This window comes from Rhinoderma darwinii, assembly GCF_050947455.1.
Source record: "Rhinoderma darwinii isolate aRhiDar2 chromosome 2 unlocalized genomic scaffold, aRhiDar2.hap1 SUPER_2_unloc_21, whole genome shotgun sequence".
NCBI lineage: Eukaryota > Metazoa > Chordata > Amphibia > Anura > Rhinodermatidae > Rhinoderma > Rhinoderma darwinii.
Window position 1 is genome coordinate 192,034 of NW_027461687.1, and position 23,895 is coordinate 215,928.

General features: G+C 46.7%; 8 non-coding genes across 8 annotated transcripts; all 8 read left to right on the forward strand.

Moving 5' to 3' along the window:
- The first annotated feature begins 5,224 nt into the window (after positions 1-5,224).
- LOC142674918 (U2 spliceosomal RNA) lies at positions 5,225-5,419 on the forward strand. The gene has a single exon (XR_012851985.1). It is a non-coding gene; the product is annotated as a U2 spliceosomal RNA (small nuclear RNA).
- A 1,234-nt stretch (positions 5,420-6,653) lies between these two features.
- LOC142674831 (U2 spliceosomal RNA) lies at positions 6,654-6,844 on the forward strand. The gene has a single exon (XR_012851914.1). It is a non-coding gene; the product is annotated as a U2 spliceosomal RNA (small nuclear RNA).
- Positions 6,845-8,078: 1,234 nt separating this feature from the next.
- On the forward strand, positions 8,079-8,269 carry LOC142674743 (U2 spliceosomal RNA). The gene has a single exon (XR_012851834.1). It is a non-coding gene; the product is annotated as a U2 spliceosomal RNA (small nuclear RNA).
- Positions 8,270-9,503: 1,234 nt separating this feature from the next.
- On the forward strand, positions 9,504-9,694 carry LOC142674744 (U2 spliceosomal RNA). The gene has a single exon (XR_012851835.1). It is a non-coding gene; the product is annotated as a U2 spliceosomal RNA (small nuclear RNA).
- A 1,238-nt stretch (positions 9,695-10,932) lies between these two features.
- On the forward strand, positions 10,933-11,123 carry LOC142674833 (U2 spliceosomal RNA). The gene has a single exon (XR_012851916.1). It is a non-coding gene; the product is annotated as a U2 spliceosomal RNA (small nuclear RNA).
- Positions 11,124-12,357: 1,234 nt separating this feature from the next.
- LOC142674880 (U2 spliceosomal RNA) lies at positions 12,358-12,550 on the forward strand. The gene has a single exon (XR_012851959.1). It is a non-coding gene; the product is annotated as a U2 spliceosomal RNA (small nuclear RNA).
- A 1,230-nt stretch (positions 12,551-13,780) lies between these two features.
- LOC142674745 (U2 spliceosomal RNA) lies at positions 13,781-13,971 on the forward strand. The gene has a single exon (XR_012851836.1). It is a non-coding gene; the product is annotated as a U2 spliceosomal RNA (small nuclear RNA).
- Positions 13,972-20,558: 6,587 nt separating this feature from the next.
- LOC142674921 (U2 spliceosomal RNA) lies at positions 20,559-20,747 on the forward strand. Its single transcript, XR_012851987.1, has one exon. It is a non-coding gene; the product is annotated as a U2 spliceosomal RNA (small nuclear RNA).
- The last annotated feature ends 3,148 nt before the right edge of the window (positions 20,748-23,895 follow it).

Here is a 23,895-nt window from a genome sequence, read left to right on the forward strand (position 1 = left end):
CGTCCAGGTTCGCCTGGACTTCACCCCCGTGCTGCTATTTGGGAGAGAGGCTTAGTCCTGAGCAACGAGTTGCGATCCCCCCAGCCCCTTGGTCTCTGTACGTCAAGGGGCGCAGCGAAAGCTGCGCGGTTCGACCTGGCCACGCTAATGGCAGGCGAACCCGATGCGGTGCCGGTATACGCCCGGCTGCGAAACTCTGCTAGAGTCATCTTGGCAGAGGGTGGAGGCGGTCCACGAGGTGTCAAGTTCCTCGTATACGAAATCCTCGAGAAGTTGCTGGCGGTCCGCAAGCATGAAATTTTGGCGATCCAGGATTACCCAAGGCGTGGAGTTTTTGACATAACTTTTGTTGGAGAAGGTATCCTCCGTGATGCTATGGACAAAGCTGAGAGGGAAAAAGTTCAACTCACGTCTTTGGGAGTCCAGGTAATAGAGCATGCTTTTGAGGTAACCAAACTCGTGGTGATTAAGATGTATTCCCCATATGTGAAGGACCAGGAAGTGGCAGCATTCTTAGCTGCCTACTTCAAGAACATCAAGCTTATGGGGAGAGTTATGAACGAGTGCGGTGTGTGGACCGTCAAGTGGAAGTACTTAGTGACTTTGATAAAGGACCCCTCCACCCAAAATACGAGACTCCCACCGGCTCGTTTTAAAATTGGAACAGTGAATGGCGACCTCTACTTCTCGGGGATGCCAAACTTCTGCAGGGCCTGCGGTACCTATGGGCATACCAGTTACAACTGCGATGTCACCTGCAGGAACTGCGGAAGCAAAGAGCACACAATTAGAGAATGCACAGGAGAAAAAAAATGTAACTTTTGTCAGAAAACTGGTCATCTGTATTTTTCTTGCCCCTATAGGTACCGAGGCGAAGAAGATGAGCAACCCGGAGCGCCCCCACGTGCTCCACCAGCGGACCAAACCCGTCCCCAGGGAGAGGAACAGACCAGCCACACGAAAGAGGAGAGAGGTACCTGGGCTTCAAAGGTGCGAGGGACTGGAGCCAAAACAGGTACCTCGCAGCCAGCAACCTTGGAGGATAAAGGGGAGCCCAGTGCGAAGGAAAAGCGGCAGACTAAGCGGAAGGCGGAAAAGGAGCAGGCCGGAAAAACTGAGGCATCCCAGAAGGCTGGTTGCTCAGGGGGTGCCGGGCCTGCTCCAAGCCCTGGGTCTCTGGCATCCTCGTCGGAGGAAGAGGACGAGGTGCCGGTGGGTCCCCGAAAAAAAGGGAGGCAAGCCAGAGTCAGTAGGGGGGAGACAGGGGAGGAGCAGATGGACACAACGGTGAAAAACGATGCGGCTCCTCCTAGAACCCCCTCCTCGCCGCGACTGGTGAGGAGGGCGGGCACTGTTCCCCCCGTGGAAACTGACACCCCACATTGTGCGCAACCTCCCCCTCCAGAAGGGCCTGCACGGTCCCAGGGGGGAGGTGCGGGCCCCCTAGGGGACCCACCCGACCTAGACGGTCAACCGTTTGAGACCCAGGGAGATCCGAATGAGTTTGGGCTCCCCGTACGCAGAAGCTTGGTTGCTGGCGTTACCCTCAGCGAAGGTAGTTCCTCTCCTTCGTTCTCCCTCCTGACAAATGATTCGGACGGGGGCGGGTATCTGAGCCCAAGTGAGATATTTGGTATTGCTGGTGGAGAAAATGTGTGATTTTAAAATACCGCTACTATTTATTATTTTAAAATCAAATACGCATTCAAAACTCCACAATGTCTGAACTAAAGGGAATATCCCTCAACGTGAGGGGCGCCAAGTCTAAAGTAAGAAGGGTTGCTCTCTTCAATTTTTTATCTTGCCTGGCAGCCTCTGTTTTTTTCCTGCAGGAGTGCGGTATTCCCCATACGATGAAGTACACCAAATATAAAGAAGATTGGAAATATGGTCCATCCGTCTGGTCTGGATCAAACGAGTCCAGATCAGCAGGGGTCGCCATTCTATTTAAGGGAAACGTTTTAATTGATTTTATTCAAGAAATCTTACCAGGACGTATTTTATTGGTTAAGGCTTTTATTGACGGTGTGAAATGGCAGTTTTTAAATTTTTATGGCTCACCTGATAAAAATGAGAGGGCAGAAATGCTAGAAGTTTTACCTCTTTTTATTAACACAACTGAGCCTTTTATCCTCGCAGGTGATTTTAACTGTATCCTGAGAGGGGAACGCCGGCTTACAAGTGCTACAAGCAGAAATTACGATAAGACCTCTGGACTGCTCAAAAATATGGTGAGCGATTTTAATTTAAAAGATGTTTACAAAGAATGTAACAGGAGCAGTCCAGAGGAAGCCGGCGTTACCTGGAGCAACGCCACCTGTAGCTCCAGGATAGATTTTATATTTTGTAATGAGAACTTACTGCCTTTTAAATGTGAAGTTTTAACCAACGTGTTTTCAGATCATAGGCTTTTATCTTTTTATGTGAAGCGTGATCTTAATAATCTTATTTGTAAGAAGTCCTGGAAGATGAATGTTTCCCTTTTAGATGATCCACAGGTTTTAACCGATTTTATTGAATTTTACAAGAAAAGCAGGCGGGTGAGAGATACCAGAGCTCCCATCAGTGCATGGTGGGAGAAGATGAAAAGTAAAATAAAAGATTTTTTTATTAAAAAGAGTGTGGTAAAAGCCAAAATAAAATATGCTGTTTTTAATACATTAAACACCCGTCTGCAGACCCTGTACAAAATGCGAGACAATGAAATAGAAGTGGAAGCCGACATCACCGACCTTAAAAAGGAGATAGCCCAGTGCCTGGAGCAGAAAGGTAAAGAAATAATCTTTCGTTCAAAAATTCAAAACATAGAGGAGAACGAGACCTGCTCCAGGTACTTTTTTAAAAAAATCAACAATAAAAGGGCTGTCATCAAAAATATTGAAGGTGTGTCGGATGTACAGGGTCTTTTAAGTAAAGTTCATGAGTTTTATACTGACCTTTTTAATGTTAAGACTGTGGATCGTGATTTTATGCGTGACTCACTGAAGGAGATTACCACTGTTTTAGACCCTGTCTCCCAGAATTTTTTATTGCAGGACCTGACGGAGCAGGAGATTTTAGAAACAGTTAAAAGTTTTAAAGCAGGTAAAGTTCCTGGTCCGGACGGTATACCCAGTGAGTTTTATGTAAAATTTTATGATCTTTTAAAAGAAGATTTGTTTTTACTATACGCAGAAGTTTTTAAATCCAAGATGCTGCCTAAGTCCTGGCAGAAGGGTGAGGTCTCCCTATTATACAAGACGGGTGACATCGCAGTTTTAAAGAACTGGAGACCAATAACCCTTCTAAACAGCGACTACAAGATCATGGCTAAATTATGTGCGAACCGGATGAAAGCCATAATACCCCACATAATACATTCCAACCAAGTATGTGGGGTGCCAGGCCGCAGCATCTGGGACAATCTTAACCTTATTAAAGATGTGATTGAGGACACGAGGTCTAAGAAGAATAATTTAGCAATTTTATCAATAGACTTTGAAAAAGCTTTTGACCGTGTCTCTCACTTTTATTTGTTTAAGGTTTTAGAGCGTATGGGTATACCTGAAGGATTTTTATTATCCATCAAAGCCTTTTATAAAAATTGTACAAGTAAGATTTTAGTAAATGGTTTTAAGACACAGGACGTATTTTTAAACTCTGGGGTGAAGCAGGGGTGTCCCTTGTCCCCACTGCTTTTTATATGTGCGTTAGAGCCTCTATTATGCGCAATTCGCCGAGACAAGTTGATACGTGGAGTCCCCCTACCAGGGGGAGGCGGCATAGAGGCTAAAGCAGTGGGGTACATGGATGATGTAGCGGTATTATGCAGGGACACCCGGTCGCTTCAGAGAGCCCTCAAGCAGATAGAGTTTTATTGCTGTGCTTCCAGTTTTAAGATAAACTTTAGCAAGAGTAGTATTTTAAGCATAGGAAGCATGGTTTTTAGTGACATACCAGTTCCTGTGTCGGATAATATTAAAATTTTAGGGGTCTCCTTCAGTGAGTACGACAATGGTTTTATCAGTTGGGACATGGTGGCGCAGAAAGTAAACAAGAAGATATGTATGTGGAATATGAGGAAGCTTACTATGGAGGGAAAAATTTTAATTATTAAAATGGTCATTTTACCCCTGCTTTTATATCTGAGTATGGTTTTCCCTCCTCCCACGGTTTTACTGAGAAAAATAACCAAAGCTTGTTTTACTTTCTTTTGGAGTTCCAGAATGGAGAAATTAAAGAGAGGAATCGTGATGAAGTCCAAACCAAAGGGTGGCAAAGACTTTCCAGATTTTAATAGGTTTCTTTTACTAAAATTTTTTAGCTTCTGTTTTAATTCCCTTTTTAAAGAGCACTATTGGTCGTTTTATTTACGTTATAATACAGGGTTTTTTATGCGAAGGTGTGGGTGGTTCCAGATTATTTTAACCTCACCTTATGCTTTTAATTTACCCCCACAATATGTAATTTTAGAAAAAATAGTTGCTTTATTTAAATTAAAAGGGAAGAGTATTAATGATCTTAAAAATAGCAAGAAGCTTTTAATCGACCTAAAAAGAGAGGATGCGGTCAGCAGAATAGACAATTTTAACGAAAAACGTAGTGGTTTTATCTGGAAAATGTCTAACATATTTTATCTCTTTAACACACAGAAGGACCTGGCCTGGAGCTGCATTCATCAATGTCTTCCATGCCGGGCATTCCAATACAGAAGAAGATTCGCGAGGTCTGCCGTCTGCCCGAGGGAAGGCTGCCAGGCTGAGGAGACAGTGCGTCATTTACTTTGGACATGTTACTTTGCACAACATTTTTGGAAAAAGATATTCCCTCTTATGGAAAAGATGGCAGACCTGCAGGACTTATGTTACGATGATATTTTATATGGACAATTTGGATGCCCGACCGCGAATCAGAAGACAATAGCATGGAAGACGATGAATTGCGCTAAAGAAGCTCTTTGGAAGGCCAGGAACATCCTTCTTTTTAAACACGACGTTTTAACAACGGATGATGTTTTAGGTCTTTGTTTTAGTGAGATGTATTTATATTATTTAATTGACAGGAAAGCAAATGCCACCCTTCTAAATAAATGGTTTGTGACTGACTGGAACTCCAATAAATAAAGATTTGCCACCATGTCCCCCTATAAATATTAATGTAATTTGATTTTTACTATTGTAACAATATGAAAATGTTTGATGTAATTGTTGTGTTATCTATTGTAAAATTGAATTTTTATTAATAAATCATTGACACCCCCGCGAGGGGGTAGCCAACTGAAAAAAAATCTGTTCTTATCAGTTTAATATCTGATACGTCCCCTATCTGGGGACCATATATTAAATGGATTTTTAGAACAGGGAGATGGAAATAGAGCTTGCTCTGTCCACTCCACGCATTGACCTGGTATTGCAGTATTTCCAGGACCGGTGCACCCTTTCCTTATGGGTTGACTAAAATCAGATTCCAAAAGTGTTTCTTGTGTTTGCCATTGTTTCTGTCTTTCTGAAGGGATCTCCCCTTTTAATCCCATTATTTCAACACCTGTTGGACAATGCATGAGTGATAATGAGCTAATTGATTAAATGCAATTAATGAATACATTGCCACCTCTTGTTTTGTGTCGTCTGTGTGTCTGTGTTTCCGGCATTTCACATTGGAACAGCTCATTCACCTTCCTTGTCTTCTCTCCGCCCTCCCTTTTAGGTAAGTTAAAGAGCTGCACCTGAGCCAGCCACTGATTGATGCAGCACCACAGTCAAATAGTGGAGTGGAGTAGGGGAACAGCAAACAGCCATTAAAGCCGCCCGCCCGCCCGCCACAATGGACCTACCTGTGTACACTAGATGGATGTGATGGAATGTACTGTCGTCCCTACATTTCAAGAAGGAGTAAGAATTGCAGTTGCAACAAAGCCTTGCTTGCCTACAAAGAGAGCAGCAATTTGGATTTGTTACTATGTTACCTAGAAGAATAACAAACTGTGCAAGGATGGAGGTTGTAGGAGCAAGGAGAAGTTGTCTGTAAAGTTGGTGGATGCTTATTTTCCATTTTGCAGTCCCTTGTCTCCCTCTTGTGGCCTCCTGGAGGCAACTAGCTGTGCAAAAAAAGACAGCCTGGCGGCCGGCTGTTGCAGTGTTGCCCTCTCAGGCAACACTGAGTGACTGACTGAGCCGCACCGTCTTATATAAAGTTCAGACGGAACTTTGCACGTGTCATAGTGGAGCCCTGAGGAGCCAGAGCCAGCTTTCTGACATCATAATGGGGCCTCAGAGATAAAAGCCTGGGCCCAGGCAGTGTTGGTCAGTGCTGCTCAGCAGGCAGCACTGGACTGGACTGGATTACAGCTGATACAAGGTGTGAAGGAACAAGGGGTGGCTGTGGGCATGCACTTGCTGCCGCTGCCAGTGTTTATCTGCATGGCAGCAGGGCATTTGGGCATTTCCAGGAAGGCGTTTTTATGTAGATTCCTCCTCTTTCAGCACTGCATTGTGGTGCAAGCAAAAGAAGCAAATCCTGTCTGGCTTCCTCTCCGGCCTTTATTCACCTCCCGTGTAGCTGTGAGTGTGTGAGCCTGCAGGGCCCCATGGAATTGCCTAGAAGTAGGCTGAATCGCTGCAAGGGCTGAACAGCAGTATCGGGCAGGCTCGGGCAACGCGCGGCCCGTTCGGGTTATCGCTTCTCGGCCTTTTGGCTAAGATCAAGTGTAGTATCTGTTCTTATCAGTTTAATATCTGATACGTCCCCTATCTGGGGACCATATATTAAATGGATTTTTAGAACAGGGAGATGGAAATAGAGCTTGCTCTGTCCACTCCACGCATTGACCTGGTATTGCAGTATTTCCAGGACTGGTGCACCCTTTCCTTATGTGTTGACTAAAATCAGATTCCAAAAGTGTTTTTTGTGTTTGCCATTGTTTCTGTCTTTCTGAAGGGATCTCCCCTTTTAATCCCATTATTTCAACACCTGTTGGACAATGCATGAGTGATAATGAGCTAATTGATTAAATGCAATTATTGAATACATTGCCACCTCTTGTTTTGTGTCGTCTGTGTGTCTGTGTTTCCGGCATTTCACATTGGAACAGCTCATTCACCTTCCTTGTCTACTGTCCGCCCACCCTTTTAGGTAAGTTAAAGAGCTGCACCTGAGCCAGCCACTGATTGATGCAGCACCACAGTCAAATAGTGGAGTGGAGTAGGGGAACAGCAAACAGCCATTAAAGCCGCCCGCCCACCCGCCACAATGGACCTACCTGTGTACACTAGATGGATGTGATGGCATGTACTGTCGTCCCTACATTTCAAGACGGAGTAAGAATTGCAGTTGCAACAAAGCCTTGCTTGCCTACAAAGAGAGCAGCAATTTGGATTTGTTACTATGTTACCTAGAAGAATAACAAACTGTGCAAGGATGGAGGTTGTAGGAGCAAGGAGAAGTTGTCTGTAAAGTTGGTGGATGCTTATTTTCCATTTTGCAGTCCCTTGTCTCCCTCTTGTGGCCTCCTGGAGGCAACTAGCTGTGCAAAAAAAGACAGCCTGGCGGCCGGCTGTTGCAGTGTTGCCCTCTCAGGCAACACTGAGTGACTGACTGAGCCGCACCGTCTTATATAAAGTTGAGACGGAACTTTGCACGTGTCATAGTGGAGCCCTGAGGAGCCAGAGCCAGCTTTCTGACATCATAATGGGGCCTCAGAGATAAAAGCCTGGGCCCAGGCAGTGTTGGTCAGTGCTGCTCAGCAGGCAGCACTGGACTGGACTGGATTACAGCTGATACAAGGTGTGAAGGAACAAGGGGTGGCTGTGGGCATGCACTTGCTGCCGCTGCCAGTGTTTATCTGCATGGCAGCAGGGCATTTGGGCGTTGCCAGGAAGGCGTTTTTATGTAGATTCCTCCTCTTTCAGCACTGCATTGTGGTGCAAGCAAAAGAAGCAAATCCTGTCTGGCTTCCTCTCCGGCCTTTATTCACCTCCCGTGTAGCTGTGAGTGTGTGAGCCTGCAGGGCCCCATGGAATTGCCTAGAAGTAGGCTGAATCGCTGCAAGGGCTGAACAGCAGTATCGGGCAGGCTCGGGCAACGCGCGGCCCGTTCGGGTTATCGCTTCTCGGCCTTTTGGCTAAGATCAAGTGTAGTATCTGTTCTTATCAGTTTAATATCTGATACGTCCCCTATCTGGGGACCATATATTAAATGGATTTTTAGAACAGGGAGATGGAAATAGAGCTTGCTCTGTCCACTCCACGCATTGACCTGGTATTGCAGTATTTCCAGGACCGGTGCACCCTTTCCTTATGTGTTGACTAAAATCAGATTCCAAAAGTGTTTTTTGTGTTTGCCATTATTTCTGTCTTTCTGAAGGGATCTCCCCTTTTAATCCCATTATTTCAACACCTGTTGGACAATGCATGAGTGATAATGAGCTAATTGATTAAATGCAATTAATGAATACATTGCCACCTCTTGTTTTGTGTCATCTGTGTGTCTGTGTTTCCGGCATTTCACATTGGAACAGCTCATTCACCTTCCTTGTCTTCTCTCCACCCTCCCTTTTAGGTAAGTTAAAGAGCTGCACCTGAGCCAGCCACTGATTAATGCAGCACCACAGTCAAATAGTGGAGTGGAGTAGGGGAACAGCAAACAGCCATTAAAGCCGCCCGCCCGCCCGCCACAATGGACCTACCTGTGTACACTAGATGGATGTGATGGAATGTACTGTCGTCCCTACATTTCAAGAAGGAGTAAGAATTGCAGTTGCAACAAAGCCTTGCTGGCCTACAAAGAGAGCAGCAATTTGGATTTGTTACTATGTTACCTAGAAGAATAACAAACTGTGCAAGGATGGAGGTTGTAGGAGCAAGGAGAAGTTGTCTGTAAAGTTGGTGGATGCTTATTTTCCATTTTGCAGTCCCTTGTCTCCCTCTTGTGGCCTCCTGGAGGCAACTAGCTGTGCAAAAAAAGACAGCCTGGCGGCCGGCTGTTGCAGTGTTGCCCTCTCAGGCAACACTGAGTGACTGACTGAGCCGCACCGTCTTATATAAAGTTCAGACGGAACTTTGCACGTGTCACAGTGGAGCCCTGAGGAGCCAGAGCCAGCTTTCTGACATCATAATGGGGCCTCAGAGATAAAAGCCTGGGCCCAGGCAGTGTTGGTCAGTGCTGCTCAGCAGGCAGCACTGGACTGGACTGGATTACAGCTGATACAAGGTGTGAAGGAACAAGGGGTGGCTGTGGGCATGCACTTGCTGCCGCTGCCAGTGTTTATCTGCATGGCAGCAGGGCATTTGGGCGTTGCCAGGAAGGCGTTTTTATGTAGATTCCTCCTCTTTCAGCACTGCATTGTGGTGCAAGCAAAAGAAGCAAATCCTGTCTGCCTTCCTCTCCGGCCTTTATTCACCTCCCGTGTAGCTGTGAGTGTGTGAGCCTGCAGGGCCCCATGGAATTGCCTAGAAGTAGGCTGAATCGCTGCAAGGGCTGAACAGCAGTATCGGGCAGGCTCGGGCAACGCGCGGCCCGTTCGGGTTATCGCTTCTCGGCCTTTTGGCTAAGATCAAGTGTAGTATCTGTTCTTATCAGTTTAATATCTGATACGTCCCCTATCTGGGGACCATATATTAAATGGATTTTTAGAACAGGGAGATGGAAATAGAGCTTGCTCTGTCCACTCCACGCATTGACCTGGTATTGCAGTATTTCCAGGACCGGTGCACCCTTTCCTTATGTGTTGACTAAAATCAGATTCCAAAAGTGTTTTTTGTGTTTGCCATTGTTTCTGTCTTTCTGAAGGGATCTCCCCTTTTAATCCCATTATTTCAACACCTGTTGGACAATGCATGAGTGATAATGAGCTAATTGATTAAATGCAATTAATGAATACATTGCCACCTCTTGTTTTGTGTCGTCTGTGTGTCTGTGTTTCCGGCATTTCACATTGGAACAGCTCATTCACCTTCCTTGTCTTCTCTCCGCCCTCCCTTTTAGGTAAGTTAAAGAGCTGCACCTGAGCCAGCCACTGATTGATGCAGCACCACAGTCAAATAGTGAAGTGGAGTAGGGGAACAGCAAACAGCCATTAAAGCCGCCCGCCCGCCCGCCCGCCACAATGGACCTACCTGTGTACACTAGATGGATGTGATGGAATGTACTGTCGTCCCTACATTTCAAGAAGGAGTAAGAATTGCAGTTGCAACAAAGCCTTGCTTGCCTACAAAGAGAGCAGCAATTTGGATTTGTTACTATGTTACCTAGAAGAATAACAAACAGTGCAAGGATGGAGGTTGTAGGAGCAAGGAGAAGTTGTCTGTAAAGTTGGTGGATGCTTATTTTCCATTTTGCAGTCCCTTGTCTCCCTCTTGTGGCCTCCTGGAGGCAACTAGCTGTGCAAAAAAAGACAGCCTGGCGGCCGGCTGTTGCAGTGTTGCCCTCTCAGGCAACACTGAGTGACTGACTGAGCCGCACCGTCTTATATAAAGTTCAGACGGAACTTTGCACGTGTCATAGTGGAGCCCTGAGGAGCCAGAGCCAGCTTTCTGACATCATAATGGGGCCTCAGAGATAAAAGCCTGGGCCCAGGCAGTGTTGGTCAGTGCTGCTCAGCAGGCAGCACTGGACTGGACTGGATTACAGCTGATACAAGGTGTGAAGGAACAAGGGGTGGCTGTGGGCATGCACTTGCTGCCGCTGCCAGTGTTTATCTGCATGGCAGCAGGGCATTTGGGCATTTCCAGGAAGGCGTTTTTATGTAGATTCCTCCTCTTTCAGCACTGCATTGTGGTGCAAGCAAAAGAAGCAAATCCTGTCTGGCTTCCTCTCCGGCCTTTATTCACCTCCCGTGTAGCTGTGAGTGTGTGAGCCTGCAGGGCCCCATGGAATTGCCTAGAAGTAGGCTGAATCGCTGCAAGGGCTGAACAGCAGTATCGGGCAGGCTCGGGCAACGCGCGGCCCGTTCGGGTTATCGCTTCTCGGCCTTTTGGCTAAGATCAAGTGTAGTATCTGTTCTTATCAGTTTAATATCTGATACGTCCCCTATCTGGGGACCATATATTAAATGGATTTTTAGAACAGGGAGATGGAAATAGAGCTTGCTCTGTCCACTCCACGCATTGACCTGGTATTGCAGTATTTCCAGGACTGGTGCACCCTTTCCTTATGTGTTGACTAAAATCAGATTCCAAAAGTGTTTTTTGTGTTTGCCATTGTTTCTGTCTTTCTGAAGGGATCTCCCCTTTTAATCCCATTATTTCAACACCTGTTGGACAATGCATGAGTGATAATGAGCTAATTGATTAAATGCAATTATTGAATACATTGCCACCTCTTGTTTTGTGTCGTCTGTGTGTCTGTGTTTCCGGCATTTCACATTGGAACAGCTCATTCACCTTCCTTGTCTACTGTCCGCCCTCCCTTTTAGGTAAGTTAAAGAGCTGCACCTGAGCCAGCCACTGATTGATGCAGCACCACAGTCAAATAGTGGAGTGGAGTAGGGGAACAGCAAACAGCCATTAAAGCCGCCCGCCCGCCCGCCACAATGGACCTACCTGTGTACACTAGATGGATGTGATGGCATGTACTGTCGTCCCTACATTTCAAGAAGGAGTAAGAATTGCAGTTGCAACAAAGCCTTGCTTGCCTACAAAGAGAGCAGCAATTTGGATTTGTTACTATGTTACCTAGAAGAATAACAAACTGTGCAAGGATGGAGGTTGTAGGAGCAAGGAGAAGTTGTCTGTAAAGTTGGTGGATGCTTATTTTCCATTTTGCAGTCCCTTGTCTCCCTCTTGTGGCCTCCTGGAGGCAACTAGCTGTGCAAAAAAAGACAGCCTGGCGGCCGGCTGTTGCAGTGTTGCCCTCTCAGGCAACACTGAGTGACTGACTGAGCCGCACCGTCTTATATAAAGTTCAGACGGAACTTTGCACGTGTCATAGTGGAGCCCTGAGGAGCCAGAGCCAGCTTTCTGACATCATAATGGGGCCTCAGAGATAAAAGCCTGGGCCCAGGCAGTGTTGGTCAGTGCTGCTCAGCAGGCAGCACTGGACTGGACTGGATTACAGCTGATACAAGGTGTGAAGGAACAAGGGGTGGCTGTGGGCATGCACTTGCTGCCGCTGCCAGTGTTTATCTGCATGGCAGCAGGGCATTTGGGCGTTGCCAGGAAGGCGTTTTTATGTAGATTCCTCCTCTTTCAGCACTGCATTGTGGTGCAAGCAAAAGAAGCAAATCCTGTCTGGCTTCCTCTCCGGCCTTTATTCACCTCCCGTGTAGCTGTGAGTGTGTGAGCCTGCAGGGCCCCATGGAATTGCCTAGAAGTAGGCTGAATCGCTGCAAGGGCTGAACAGCAGTATCGGGCAGGCTCGGGCAACGCGCGGCCCGTTCGGGTTATCGCTTCTCGGCCTTTTGGCTAAGATCAAGTGTAGTATCTGTTCTTATCAGTTTAATATCTGATACGTCCCCTATATCTGGGGACCATATATTAAATGGATTTTTAGAACAGGGAGATGGAAATAGAGCTTGCTCTGTCCACTCCACGCATTGACCTGGTATTGCAGTATTTCCAGGACCGGTGCACCCTTTCCTTATGTGTTGACTAAAATCAGATTCCAAAAGTGTTTTTTGTGTTTGCCATTGTTTCTGTCTTTCTGAAGGGATCTCCCCTTTTAATCCCATTATTTCAACACCTGTTGGACAATGCATGAGTGATAATGAGCTAATTGATTAAATGCAATTAATGAATACATTGCCACCTCTTGTTTTGTGTCGTCTGTGTGTCTGTGTTTCCGGCATTTCACATTGGAACAGCTCATTCACCTTCCTTGTCTTCTCTCCACCCTCCCTTTTAGGTAAGTTAAAGAGCTGCACCTGAGCCAGCCACTGATTGATGCAGCACCACAGTCAAATAGTGGAGTGGAGTAGGGGAACAGCAAACAACCATTAAAGCCGCCCGCCCGCCACAATGGACCTACCTGTGTACACTAGATGGATGTGATGGAATGTACTGTCGTCCCTACATTTCAAGAAGGAGTAAGAATTGCAGTTGCAACAAAGCCTTGCTGGCCTACAAAGAGAGCAGCAATTTGGATTTGTTACTATGTTACCTAGAAGAATAACAAACTGTGCAAGGATGGAGGTTGTAGGAGCAAGGAGAAGTTGTCTGTAAAGTTGGTGGATGCTTATTTTCCATTTTGCAGTCCCTTGTCTCCCTCTTGTGGCCTCCTGGAGGCAACTAGCTGTGCAAAAAAAGACAGCCTGGCGGCCGGCTGTTGCAGTGTTGCCCTCTCAGGCAACACTGAGTGACTGACTGAGCCGCACCGTCTTATATAAAGTTCAGACGGAACTTTGCACGTGTCACAGTGGAGCCCTGAGGAGCCAGAGCCAGCTTTCTGACATCATAATGGGGCCTCAGAGATAAAAGCCTGGGCCCAGGCAGTGTTGGTCAGTGCTGCTCAGCAGGCAGCACTGGACTGGACTGGATTACAGCTGATACAAGGTGTGAAGGAACAAGGGGTGGCTGTGGGCATGCACTTGCTGCCGCTGCCAGTGTTTATCTGCATGGCAGCAGGGCATTTGGGCGTTGCCAGGAAGGCGTTTTTATGTAGATTCCTCCTCTTTCAGCACTGCATTGTGGTGCAAGCAAAAGAAGCAAATCCTGTCTGCCTTCCTCTCCGGCCTTTATTCACCTCCCGTGTAGCTGTGAGTGTGTGAGCCTGCAGGGCCCCATGGAATTGCCTAGAAGTAGGCTGAATCGCTGCAAGGGCTGAACAGCAGTATCGGGCAGGCTCGGGCAACGCGCGGCCCGTTCGGGTTATCGCTTCTCGGCCTTTTGGCTAAGATCAAGTGTAGTATCTGTTCTTATCAGTTTAATATCTGATACGTCCCCTATCTGGGGACCATATATTAAATGGATTTTTAGAACAGGGAGATGGAAATAGAGCTTGCTCTGTCCACTCCACGCATTGACCTGGTATTGCAGTATTTCCAGGACCGGTGCACCCTTTCCTTATGTGTTGACTAAAATCAGATTCCAAAAGTGTTTTTTGTGTTTGCCATTGTTTCTGTCTTTCTGAAGGGATCTCCCCTTTTAATCCCATTATTTCAACACCTGTTGGACAATGCATGAGTGATAATGAGCTAATTGATTAAATGCAATTAATGAATACATTGCCACCTCTTGTTTTGTGTCGTCTGTGTGTCTGTGTTTCCGGCATTTCACATTGGAACAGCTCATTCACCTTCCTTGTCTTCTCTCCGCCCTCCCTTATAGGTAAGTTAAAGAGCTGCACCTGAGCCAGCCACTGATTGATGCAGCACCACAGTCAAATAGTGAAGTGGAGTAGGGGAACAGCAAACAGCCATTAAAGCCGCCCGCCCGCCCGCCCGCCCGCCACAATGGACCTACCTGTGTACACTAGATGGATGTGATGGAATGTACTGTCGTCCCTACATTTCAAGAAGGAGTAAGAATTGCAGTTGCAACAAAGCCTTGCTTGCCTACAAAGAGAGCAGCAATTTGGATTTGTTACTATGTTACCTAGAAGAATAACAAACAGTGCAAGGATGGAGGTTGTAGGAGCAAGGAGAAGTTGTCTGTAAAGTTGGTGGATGCTTATTTTCCATTTTGCAGTCCCTTGTCTCCCTCTTGTGGCCTCCTGGAGGCAACTAGCTGTGCAAAAAAAGACAGCCTGGCGGCCGGCTGTTGCAGTGTTGCCCTCTCAGGCAACACTGAGTGACTGACTGAGCCGCACCGTCTAATATAAAGTTCAGACGGAACTTTGCACGTGTCATAGTGGAGCCCTGAGGAGCCAGAGCCAGCTTTCTGACATCATAATGGGGCCTCAGAGATAAAAGCCTGGGCCCAGGCAGTGTTGGTCAGTGCTGCTCAGCAGGCAGCACTGGACTGGACTGGATTACAGCTGATACAAGGTGTGAAGGAACAAGGGGTGGCTGTGGGCATGCACTTGCTGCCGCTGCCAGTGTTTATCTGCATGGCAGCAGGGCATTTGGGCGTTGCCAGGAAGGCGTTTTTATGTAGATTCCTCCTCTTTCAGCACTGCATTGTGGTGCAAGCAAAAGAAGCAAATCCTGTCTGGCTTCCTCTCCGGCCTCTATTCACCTCCCGTGTTGCTGTGAGTGTGTGAGCCTGCAGGGCCCCATGGAATTGCCTAGAAGTAGGCTGAATCGCTGCAAGGGCTGAACAGCAGTATCGGGCAGGCTCGGGCAACGCGCGGCCCGTTCGGGTTATCGCTTCTCGGCCTTTTGGCTAAGACCAAGTGTATTTATACAGGAGGTTTTTGGTCAGAAGGTGCTCAGGTACCCTCTCTCTCGGCCTCGGGGGATCGTCCAGGTTCGCCTGGACTTCACCCCCGTGCTGCTATTTGGGAGAGAGGCTTAGTCCTGAGCAACGAGTTGCGATCCCCCCCAGCCCCTTGGTCTCCGTAAGACAAGGGGCGCAGCGAAAGCTGTGCGGTTCGACCTGGCCACGCTAATGGCAGGCGAACCCGATGCGGTGCCGGTGTACGCCCGGCTTAAGAATTCTGCACGATTTATCGTGGCAGAGGGTGGAGGCGGTCCCCGTGGTATTAAATTTTTAGTCCACGCCATTTTGGAAGATCTGCTGGCGGTCCACAAGAACGAGCTCTTGGCTATCCAGGACTACCCGAAGCGAGGAATCTACGATGTCACCTTCATGGGAGAAGGAATACTCCGTGATGCTATGGACCGAGCTGAGAGGAAACAAGGTGAACTCGTAGCAGCGGGAGTCAAGGTAGTAGAGCATGAATTTGAAATAACCAAACTCGTGGTGATTAAAATGTATTCCCCATATGTGAGAGATATGGAAGTGGCAGCATTTCTAGCTGCCTACTTCAAAAATGTCAAACTCCTGGGGAAAGTGATGAACGAGTGTGGAGTGTGGACCGCCAAATGGAAGTTTTTAGTTACGCTGATTAAGGACCCCTCCACCCAAGAAACGAGATTACCACCGGCTCGTTTTAAAATTGGAAATGTGAATGGCGACCTCTACTTCTCAGGGATGCCAAACTTCTGCAGGGCTTGTGGTACCTATGGACATACCAGTTTTAACTGCGATGTCACCTGCAGAAACTGTGGAAGCAAAGAGCACAATATAAGGGAGTGCACAGAAGAAAAAAAATGCAACTTTTGTCAAAAAACTGGTCACTTGTATTTTTCTTGTCCTCATAGGTACCGAAGCGGAGAAGAAGAGCAACCCGGGGCGCCCCCACGTGCTCCACCAGCGGACCAGCCCCGCCCTCAGGGAGAGGAACAAGCCAGTGCTGCAAAGGAGCAGCGGGGTACCTTGGGCTTCAAGGGTACGGTCTGTTGGAGCCAAAGCAGGTACCTCACAGCCAACAGCCTCAGAGGAGAGAAGGGAGTCCAGTGCGAAGGAAAAACGCCAAGCCAAACGTAAGGCTGAGAAGGGGCAGGCCAGTGAGATAACTGAGGCATCCCAGAGTGCTGGTTGCTCAGTGGATGCCGGGCCTGCTCCCAATCCTGGGTCTCTAGATACGGAGTCTGAAGAGGAAGGTTGGCTGAAAGTGGGTCCCCGTAAAAAGGGTAAACAGGAGCGTGCCGGTAGGGGGGTGACAGGGGAGGAGCAAATGGATACGTCCGTAAAGCAAAGTGAGGCTCCTCCTAGGACCGCCCCCTCGTCGTTACTGGTGAGGAGGGTGGGCACTGTTCCCCCCGAGCCAACCGACACCCCGCCATGTGCGCAACCTCCCCCTCTAGAACGGCCTGCACGGCCTGCACGGCCTCAGGGGGGAGCGGCGGGGCCCTTGGGGGACCCACCCGATACAGACCTATATGGTCAGCCGTTAGAGACCCAGGTAAGGCTGTGTGAATCTGGACTCCCTGTATACGAGATGAGGGCTGTTGGCTCGACGCTCACGGAAGGTAGTTCCTCTCCTGAATCATCCCCTTTCTCGCTAGAGTCAGACGAGGGCGGGGAGATGAGTTCAAGCGAGATTTCTGGTATTGCTGGTGGAAGCCAAGTCTGATTTTAAGTAACACGATTATTTATTTTTTAAAATCAAGACTAACACAATTAAAACTCCACGATGTCTGAAATAAAGGGGATCTCCCTCAACGTGAGGGGCGCCAAGTCCAAAGTCAGAAGGGTTGCTCTCTTCAGTTTTTTATCTGGCCTGGCAGCCTCTGTTTTTTTCCTGCAGGAGTGCGGCATTCCCCATGCAATGAAGTACCATAAATACAAAGAGGATTGGAAGTATGGTCCATCAGTCTGGTCTGGATCTAACGAGTCCAGATCAGCAGGGGTCGCCATTCTTTTTAAGGGAAACGTTTTTATTGATTTTATTCAAGAGATTCTTCCAGGACGTATTTTATTGGTTAAAGCTTTTATTGACGGCGTAAAATGGCAGTTTTTAAATTTTTACGGCTCACCTGACAAAAATGAGAGAGCAGAGATGCTAGAAATGTTACCTCTTTTTATTAATACAACTGAGCCTTTTATCCTCGCAGGTGATTTTAACTGTATCCTGAGGGGGGAACGCCGGCTTACCAGTACTACAAGTAGGAATTACGATAAGACCTCTGGACTGCTCAAAGATATTGTAAATGATTTTAAATTAACAGATTTGTACAAAGAATGTAATAGGAGCAGCCCAGAGGAAGCCGGCGTTACCTGGAGCAACGCCACCTGTAGCTCCAGGATAGATTTTATTTTTTGTAATGAGAATGTACTGCCTTTTAATTGTGAAGTTTTAACTAATGTTTTCTCAGATCACAAGCTTTTATCATTTTATGTAAAGCGTGATTTTAATAAACCGGTGTGTAAGAAGTCCTGGAAGTTAAATGTTTCCCTTTTAGATGATCCACAGGTTTTTACTGATTTTATTGAATTTTACCAAAAATGCAGGCGGGGGAGAGACATGCGTACTCCCATCAGTGCATGGTGGGAGAAAATGAAAAAAAGAATAAAGGAATTTTTTATTAAAAAGAGCGTGGCGAAAGCCAGAGAAAAACATGCTTTTTTTAAAATTCTCAGCACCCGTCTGCAGACCCTGTACAAGATGAGAGATAATGAAATTGACGTTAAAACTGACATCACTAATTTAAAAAAAGAAATAGCTCAGTGCCTGGAGCAGAAAGGCAAAGAAATCATTTTTCGTTCCAAAATTCAGCATGTGGAGGAGAATGAGACCTGCTCCAGGTACTTTTTTAAAAAAATTAACAATAAAAAGGCTATTATTAAAAATATTGAAGGTGTGTCAGATGTACAGGGTATTTTAAGTAAAGTTCATGAGTTTTATGCTGACCTTTTTAGTGTTAAAACTGTGGATCATAATTTTATGCGTGACTCACTGAAGGAGATTACTACTGTTTTAGACCCTGTCTCCCAGAATTTTTTATTACAGGAGCTGACGGAGCAGGAGGTTTTAGAAACGGTAAAGAGTTTTAAAGCCGGAAAAGTTCCCGGACCGGACGGTATACCCAGTGAGTTTTATGTCAAATTTTATGACATTTTAAAAGAGGATCTTTTTAGCCTTTTTTATGAAGTTTTTAATTCCAAGATGCTGCCTAAGTCCTGGCGGAAGGGTGAGGTCTCCCTGCTACATAAGAAAGGTGACATCGCAGTTTTGAAGAACTGGAGACCAATAACCCTTCTGAATAGCGACTATAAAATAATGGCAAAAGTGTGCGCAAATAGATTAAAAGCCATAATACCCCACATTGTACACTCTAACCAGGTGTGTGGGGTGCCAGGCCGCAGCATCTGGGATAATCTTAACCTGGTAAAAGATGTGATTGAGGACACGAGGTCTAGAAGAGGTAAATTAGCCATTTTATCTATAGACTTCGAGAAGGCGTTCGACCGTGTCTCTCATTTTTATCTTTTTAAGGTTTTAGAGCGTATGGGTATACCTGAAGGATTTTTATTATCACTTAAAGCCTTTTATAAAGATTGCACAAGCAAAATTTTAGTGAATGGTTTTAAGACACAGGACGTGATTTTAGACTCAGGGGTGAAGCAGGGGTGTCCCTTGTCCCCACTGCTTTTTATTTGCGCATTAGAGCCTCTACTGTGTACAATTCGCCGCGATAAGTTAATACGTGGAGTCCCCCTGCCCGGGGGTGGCGGCGTAGAGGCTAAAGCAGTGGGGTACATGGACGATGTAGCGGTTTTTTGCAGGGACACCCTGTCGCTTCAGAGAACCCTCAGACAAATTGAGTTTTATTGCTGTGCTTCCGGTTTTAAGGTGAACTTCGACAAAAGTAATATTTTAAATATAGGAAGCATGGCTTTTAGAGACATACCCGTCCCTGTGTCAGATAATATTACGATTTTAGGTGTCTCCTTCAGTGAGTGCGATAATGGTTTTATCAGTTGGGACATGGTGGCGCAGAAGGTAAATCAAAAAATATGTATGTGGAACATGAGAAAACTTACCATGGAGGGAAAAGTTTTAATTATTAAAATGGTCATTTTACCCCTGCTTTTATATCTCAGTATGGTTTTCCCTCCCCCCACGGTTTTATTGCAAAAAATTACTAAAGCATGTTTTACCTTCTTTTGGAGTTCCAGAATGGAGAAACTTAAAAGAGAGATTGTGATGAAATCCAAACCGAAGGGTGGCAAAGATTTTCCGAATTTTAACAGGTTTCTTTTAATCAAGTTCTTCAGTTTCTGTTTTAATTCCCTTTTTAAAGAACATTATTGGTCCTATTTTTTACGTTTTAATACAGGGTTTTTAATGCGAAGGTTTGGGTGGTTCAACATTGTTTTATCCTCACCTTACGCTTTTAAACTCTCAATAAACTATGTGATTTTAGAAAAGATAGTGACCTTATTCAACCTGAAGGGAAAAAATGTAAATGAGCTGAAAAATAGTAAAAAATTAATTAAAGACCTAAGAGAAAGTGAGACGGTCAGCAGGATTGAGAATTTTAATGAGGAACGAAGTGCTTTTATCTTCAAAATTATTAATGTGTTTTATCTTTTTAATACACAGATGGACCTGGCCTGGAGCTGCATTCATCAATGTCTTCCATGCCGGGCATTCCAATACAGAAGGAGGCTCGCGAGGTCTGCCGTCTGCCCGAGGGAAGGCTGCCAGGCCGAGGAAACGATTCGACACATTTTTTGGACGTGTGATTTTGCGAAGAAATTTTGGAAAAAAATATTCCCTCTTTTGGTAAAGATGGCAGACCTGAAAGACTTGAATTATGAAGATATTTTATATGGACTATTTGGATGCCCAACCGCGAGCCAAAAGATAATAGCGTGGAAGACGATGAATTGCGCCAAAGAAGCTCTATGGAAGGCCAGGAACATCCTGATTTTTAAGCACGATGTTTTATCTACTGATGATGTTTTAGGTCTTTGTTTTAGCGAAATGTACATTTATTATTTATTAGACAAAAAAAGAAATGCCACCCTTCTTAATAAATGGTTTGTGAAAGAATGGAACTCCAACATATAAAGATTTGCCACCATGTCCCTTTTATGTAATGTAATGCAATGAAATATTGATTTTATTGTTATTCATTTGTACAAAAGTTGGTTTTATTGTAAACTGTATTTTTTATCATGAAATAAATCATTGACACCCCTGAAAAGGGGTAGCCAACTTAAAAAAAAAAATCTGTTCTTATCAGTTTAATATCTGATACGTCCCCTATCTGGGGACCATATATTAAATGGATTTTAAGAACAGGGAGATGGAAATAGAGCTTGCTCTGTCCACTCCACGCATTGACCTGGTATTGCAGTATTTCCAGGACCGGTGCACCCTTTCCTTATGTGTTGACTAAAATCAGATTCCAAAAGTGTTTTTTGTGTTTGCCATTGTTTCTGTCTTTCTGAAGGGATCTCCCCTTTTAATCCCATTATTTCAACACCTGTTGGACAATGCATGAGTGATAATGAGCTAATTGATTAAATGCAATTAATGAATACATTGCCACCTCTTGTTTTGTGTCGTCTGTGTGTCTGTGTTTCCGGCATTTCACATTGGAACAGCTCATTCACCTTCCTTGTCTTCTCTCCGCCCTCCCTTTTAGGTAAGTTAAAGAGCTGCACCTGAGCCAGCCACTGATTGATGCAGCACCACAGTCAAATAGTGGAGTGGAGTAGGGGAACAGCAAACAGCCATTAAAGCCGCCCGCCCGCCCGCCACAATGGACCTACCTGTGTACACTAGATGGATGTGATGGAATGTACTGTCGTCCCTACATTTCAAGAAGGAGTAAGAATTGCAGTTGCAACAAAGCCTTGCTTGCCTACAAAGAGAGCAGCAATTTGGATTTGTTACTATGTTACCTAGAAGAATAACAAACTGTGCAAGGATGGAGGTTGTAGGAGCAAGGAGAAGTTGTCTGTAAAGTTGGTGGATGCTTATTTTCCATTTTGCAGTCCCTTGTCTCCCTCTTGTGGCCTCCTGGAGGCAACTAGCTGTGCAAAAAAAGACAGCCTGGCGGCCGGCTGTTGCAGTGTTGCCCTCTCAGGCAACACTGAGTGCCTGACTGAGCCGCACCGTCTTATATAAAGTTCAGACGGAACTTTGCACGTGTCATAGTGGAGCCCTGAGGAGCCAGAGCCAGCTTTCTGACATCATAATGGGGCCTCAGAGATAAAAGCCTGGGCCCAGGCAGTGTTGGTCAGTGCTGCTCAGCAGGCAGCACTGGACTGGACTGGATTACAGCTGATACAAGGTGTGAAGGAACAAGGGGTGGCTGTGGGCATGCACTTGCTGCCGCTGCCAGTGTTTATCTGCATGGCAGCAGGGCATTTGGGCGTTGCCAGGAAGGCGTTTTTATGTAGATTCCTCCTCTTTCAGCACTGCATTGTGGTGCAAGCAAAAGAAGCAAATCCTGTCTGTGTTAGGGATCTGCCAGGTACTTCATCTAGGTATACTCCTGGGATTAATCAATCCACACCTGAGGCCAGACCTGTTCGTCTGACACCATCTCCCACCAACCAGGGTGGCAGGCTCAGGAGTGGGAGAGCCTATCGCGGCCTGGTCTGTCGGAGTTAGCTCCGCCCCCTGTCCTTTATTACCTGCCCTGTTCTCTCCCTCAGTGCTTGTAATTCTTTTGGATTCCTGGCCCCACTGCTGCTTGCTCCAGCCTGCTTCTGCCGTGCTTCTGCCTTGCTGCAGTTCTGCTTGACCTGCTTGCTTTGCCCCTGGCTTGCTTCTGTCTCCTTGCCCGCTTGGGTGTACTCACTTCGTCCTGGTCCTGACTGTCCGTTCGTCGCTCCGTTTCCTCGTGGCGTTCCGTGGCTACTGCCCCTTCCCTTGCATGTTCCCTGTTTGTTTTCCTGTGCACTTAGACAGCGTAGGGACCGCCGCCCAGTTGTACCTCGTCGCCTAGGGCGGGTCGTTGCAAGTAGGCAGGGACAGGGCGGTGGGTAGATTAGGGCTCACTTTCCCTTCACCTCCTTCCTGCCATTACATAATTACAAGCCCTTACCTAGTCTACCATTCCTCCTACGCTGACGCTATCATGGACCCCCTTGAGACCCTGACCCAGCAGATGCAGGGCCTCTCCCTACAGGTCCAGGCCCTGGCCCAAAGGGTCAATCAGGGTGACGCTGCTTTAGTAGTACCCCTCACCTCACCTCTAGAACCCGACCTCAAGTTACCTGACCGGTTCTCAGGGGACCGTAAGACGTTTCTCTCCTTCCGGGAGAGTTGCAGACTGTATTTCCGCCTAAAGCCCCACTCCTCAGGTTCCGAGAACCAGCGGGTGGGTATCATCATATCCCGACTCCAGGAAGGGCCCCAAGAGTGGGCCTTCTCCTTGGCTCCTGACGCCCCTGAACTTTCCTCTGTTGATCGTTTTTTCTCTGCCCTCGGACTCATTTACGACGAGACTGACAGGACTGCTTTAGCCGAGAGTCAGCTGGTGACCTTACGTCAGGGTAGGAGACCGGTTGAGGAATACTGTTCTGATTTTAGGAGGTGGTGCGTAGCTTCTCAGTGGAACGATCCGGCCCTAAGGTGCCAGTTTAGGTTAGGATTATCTGACGCCCTGAAGGATCTGCTGGTTAGCTACCCCTCGTCTGACTCCCTTGACCAGGTTATGGCCCTAGCAGTACGACTTGACCGACGTCTCAGGGAACGTCAGCTAGAACGCTTCAGTGTGCTCCCCTCTGACTTTTCTGCGATCCCCCCCGAGGTCCCGTCTCCTCGCCCCTCCACGGAGGACTCGGAGGTACCTATGCAACTCGGGGCCTCCATGTCCCCTCGACAACGTAGGGAGTTTCGCAGAATGAATGGTCTCTGCTTCTACTGTGGGGACGACAAGCATCTACTGAACACCTGTCCCAGGCGCAAGAATAAGAAGCCGGAAAACTTCCGCGCCTAAGTGATCATCGGGGAGGTCACTTGGGCGCACAGGTATTTCCCGTTAATGTGAAACGCAATAAAATTTTGCTTCCCTTTCAGGTCTCGTTTGCTGGCCGGGCTGCCACGGGCAGTGCTTTCGTGGATTCAGGGTCATCTGCTAATATCATGTCTGTGGAATTTGCTATGTCTCTAAAGATGCCTTGTATTGATTTACCTTATCCTATCCCTGTAGTAGGAATCGACTCTACTCCCCTTGCTAATGGTTATTTTACTCAGCATACTCCTGTTTTTGAACTCCTGGTTGGCTCCATGCATTTGGAGCAGTGCTCTGTACTGGTGATGCAGGGATTATCGTCTGATCTGGTTTTAGGCCTTCCCTGGTTGCAGTTGCATAATCCCACGTTTGATTGGAATACTGGGGATCTCACCAAATGGGGTAATGAATGTTTTATGTCATGTCTTTCTGTTAACTCTATTTCTCCCCGGGAGGAGGTAAACACGCTTCCTGAGTTTGTTCAGGACTTCGCCGATGTGTTTTCTAAGGAGGCCTCCGAGGTGTTGCCCCCCCATAGAGATTACGATTGCGCTATCGAT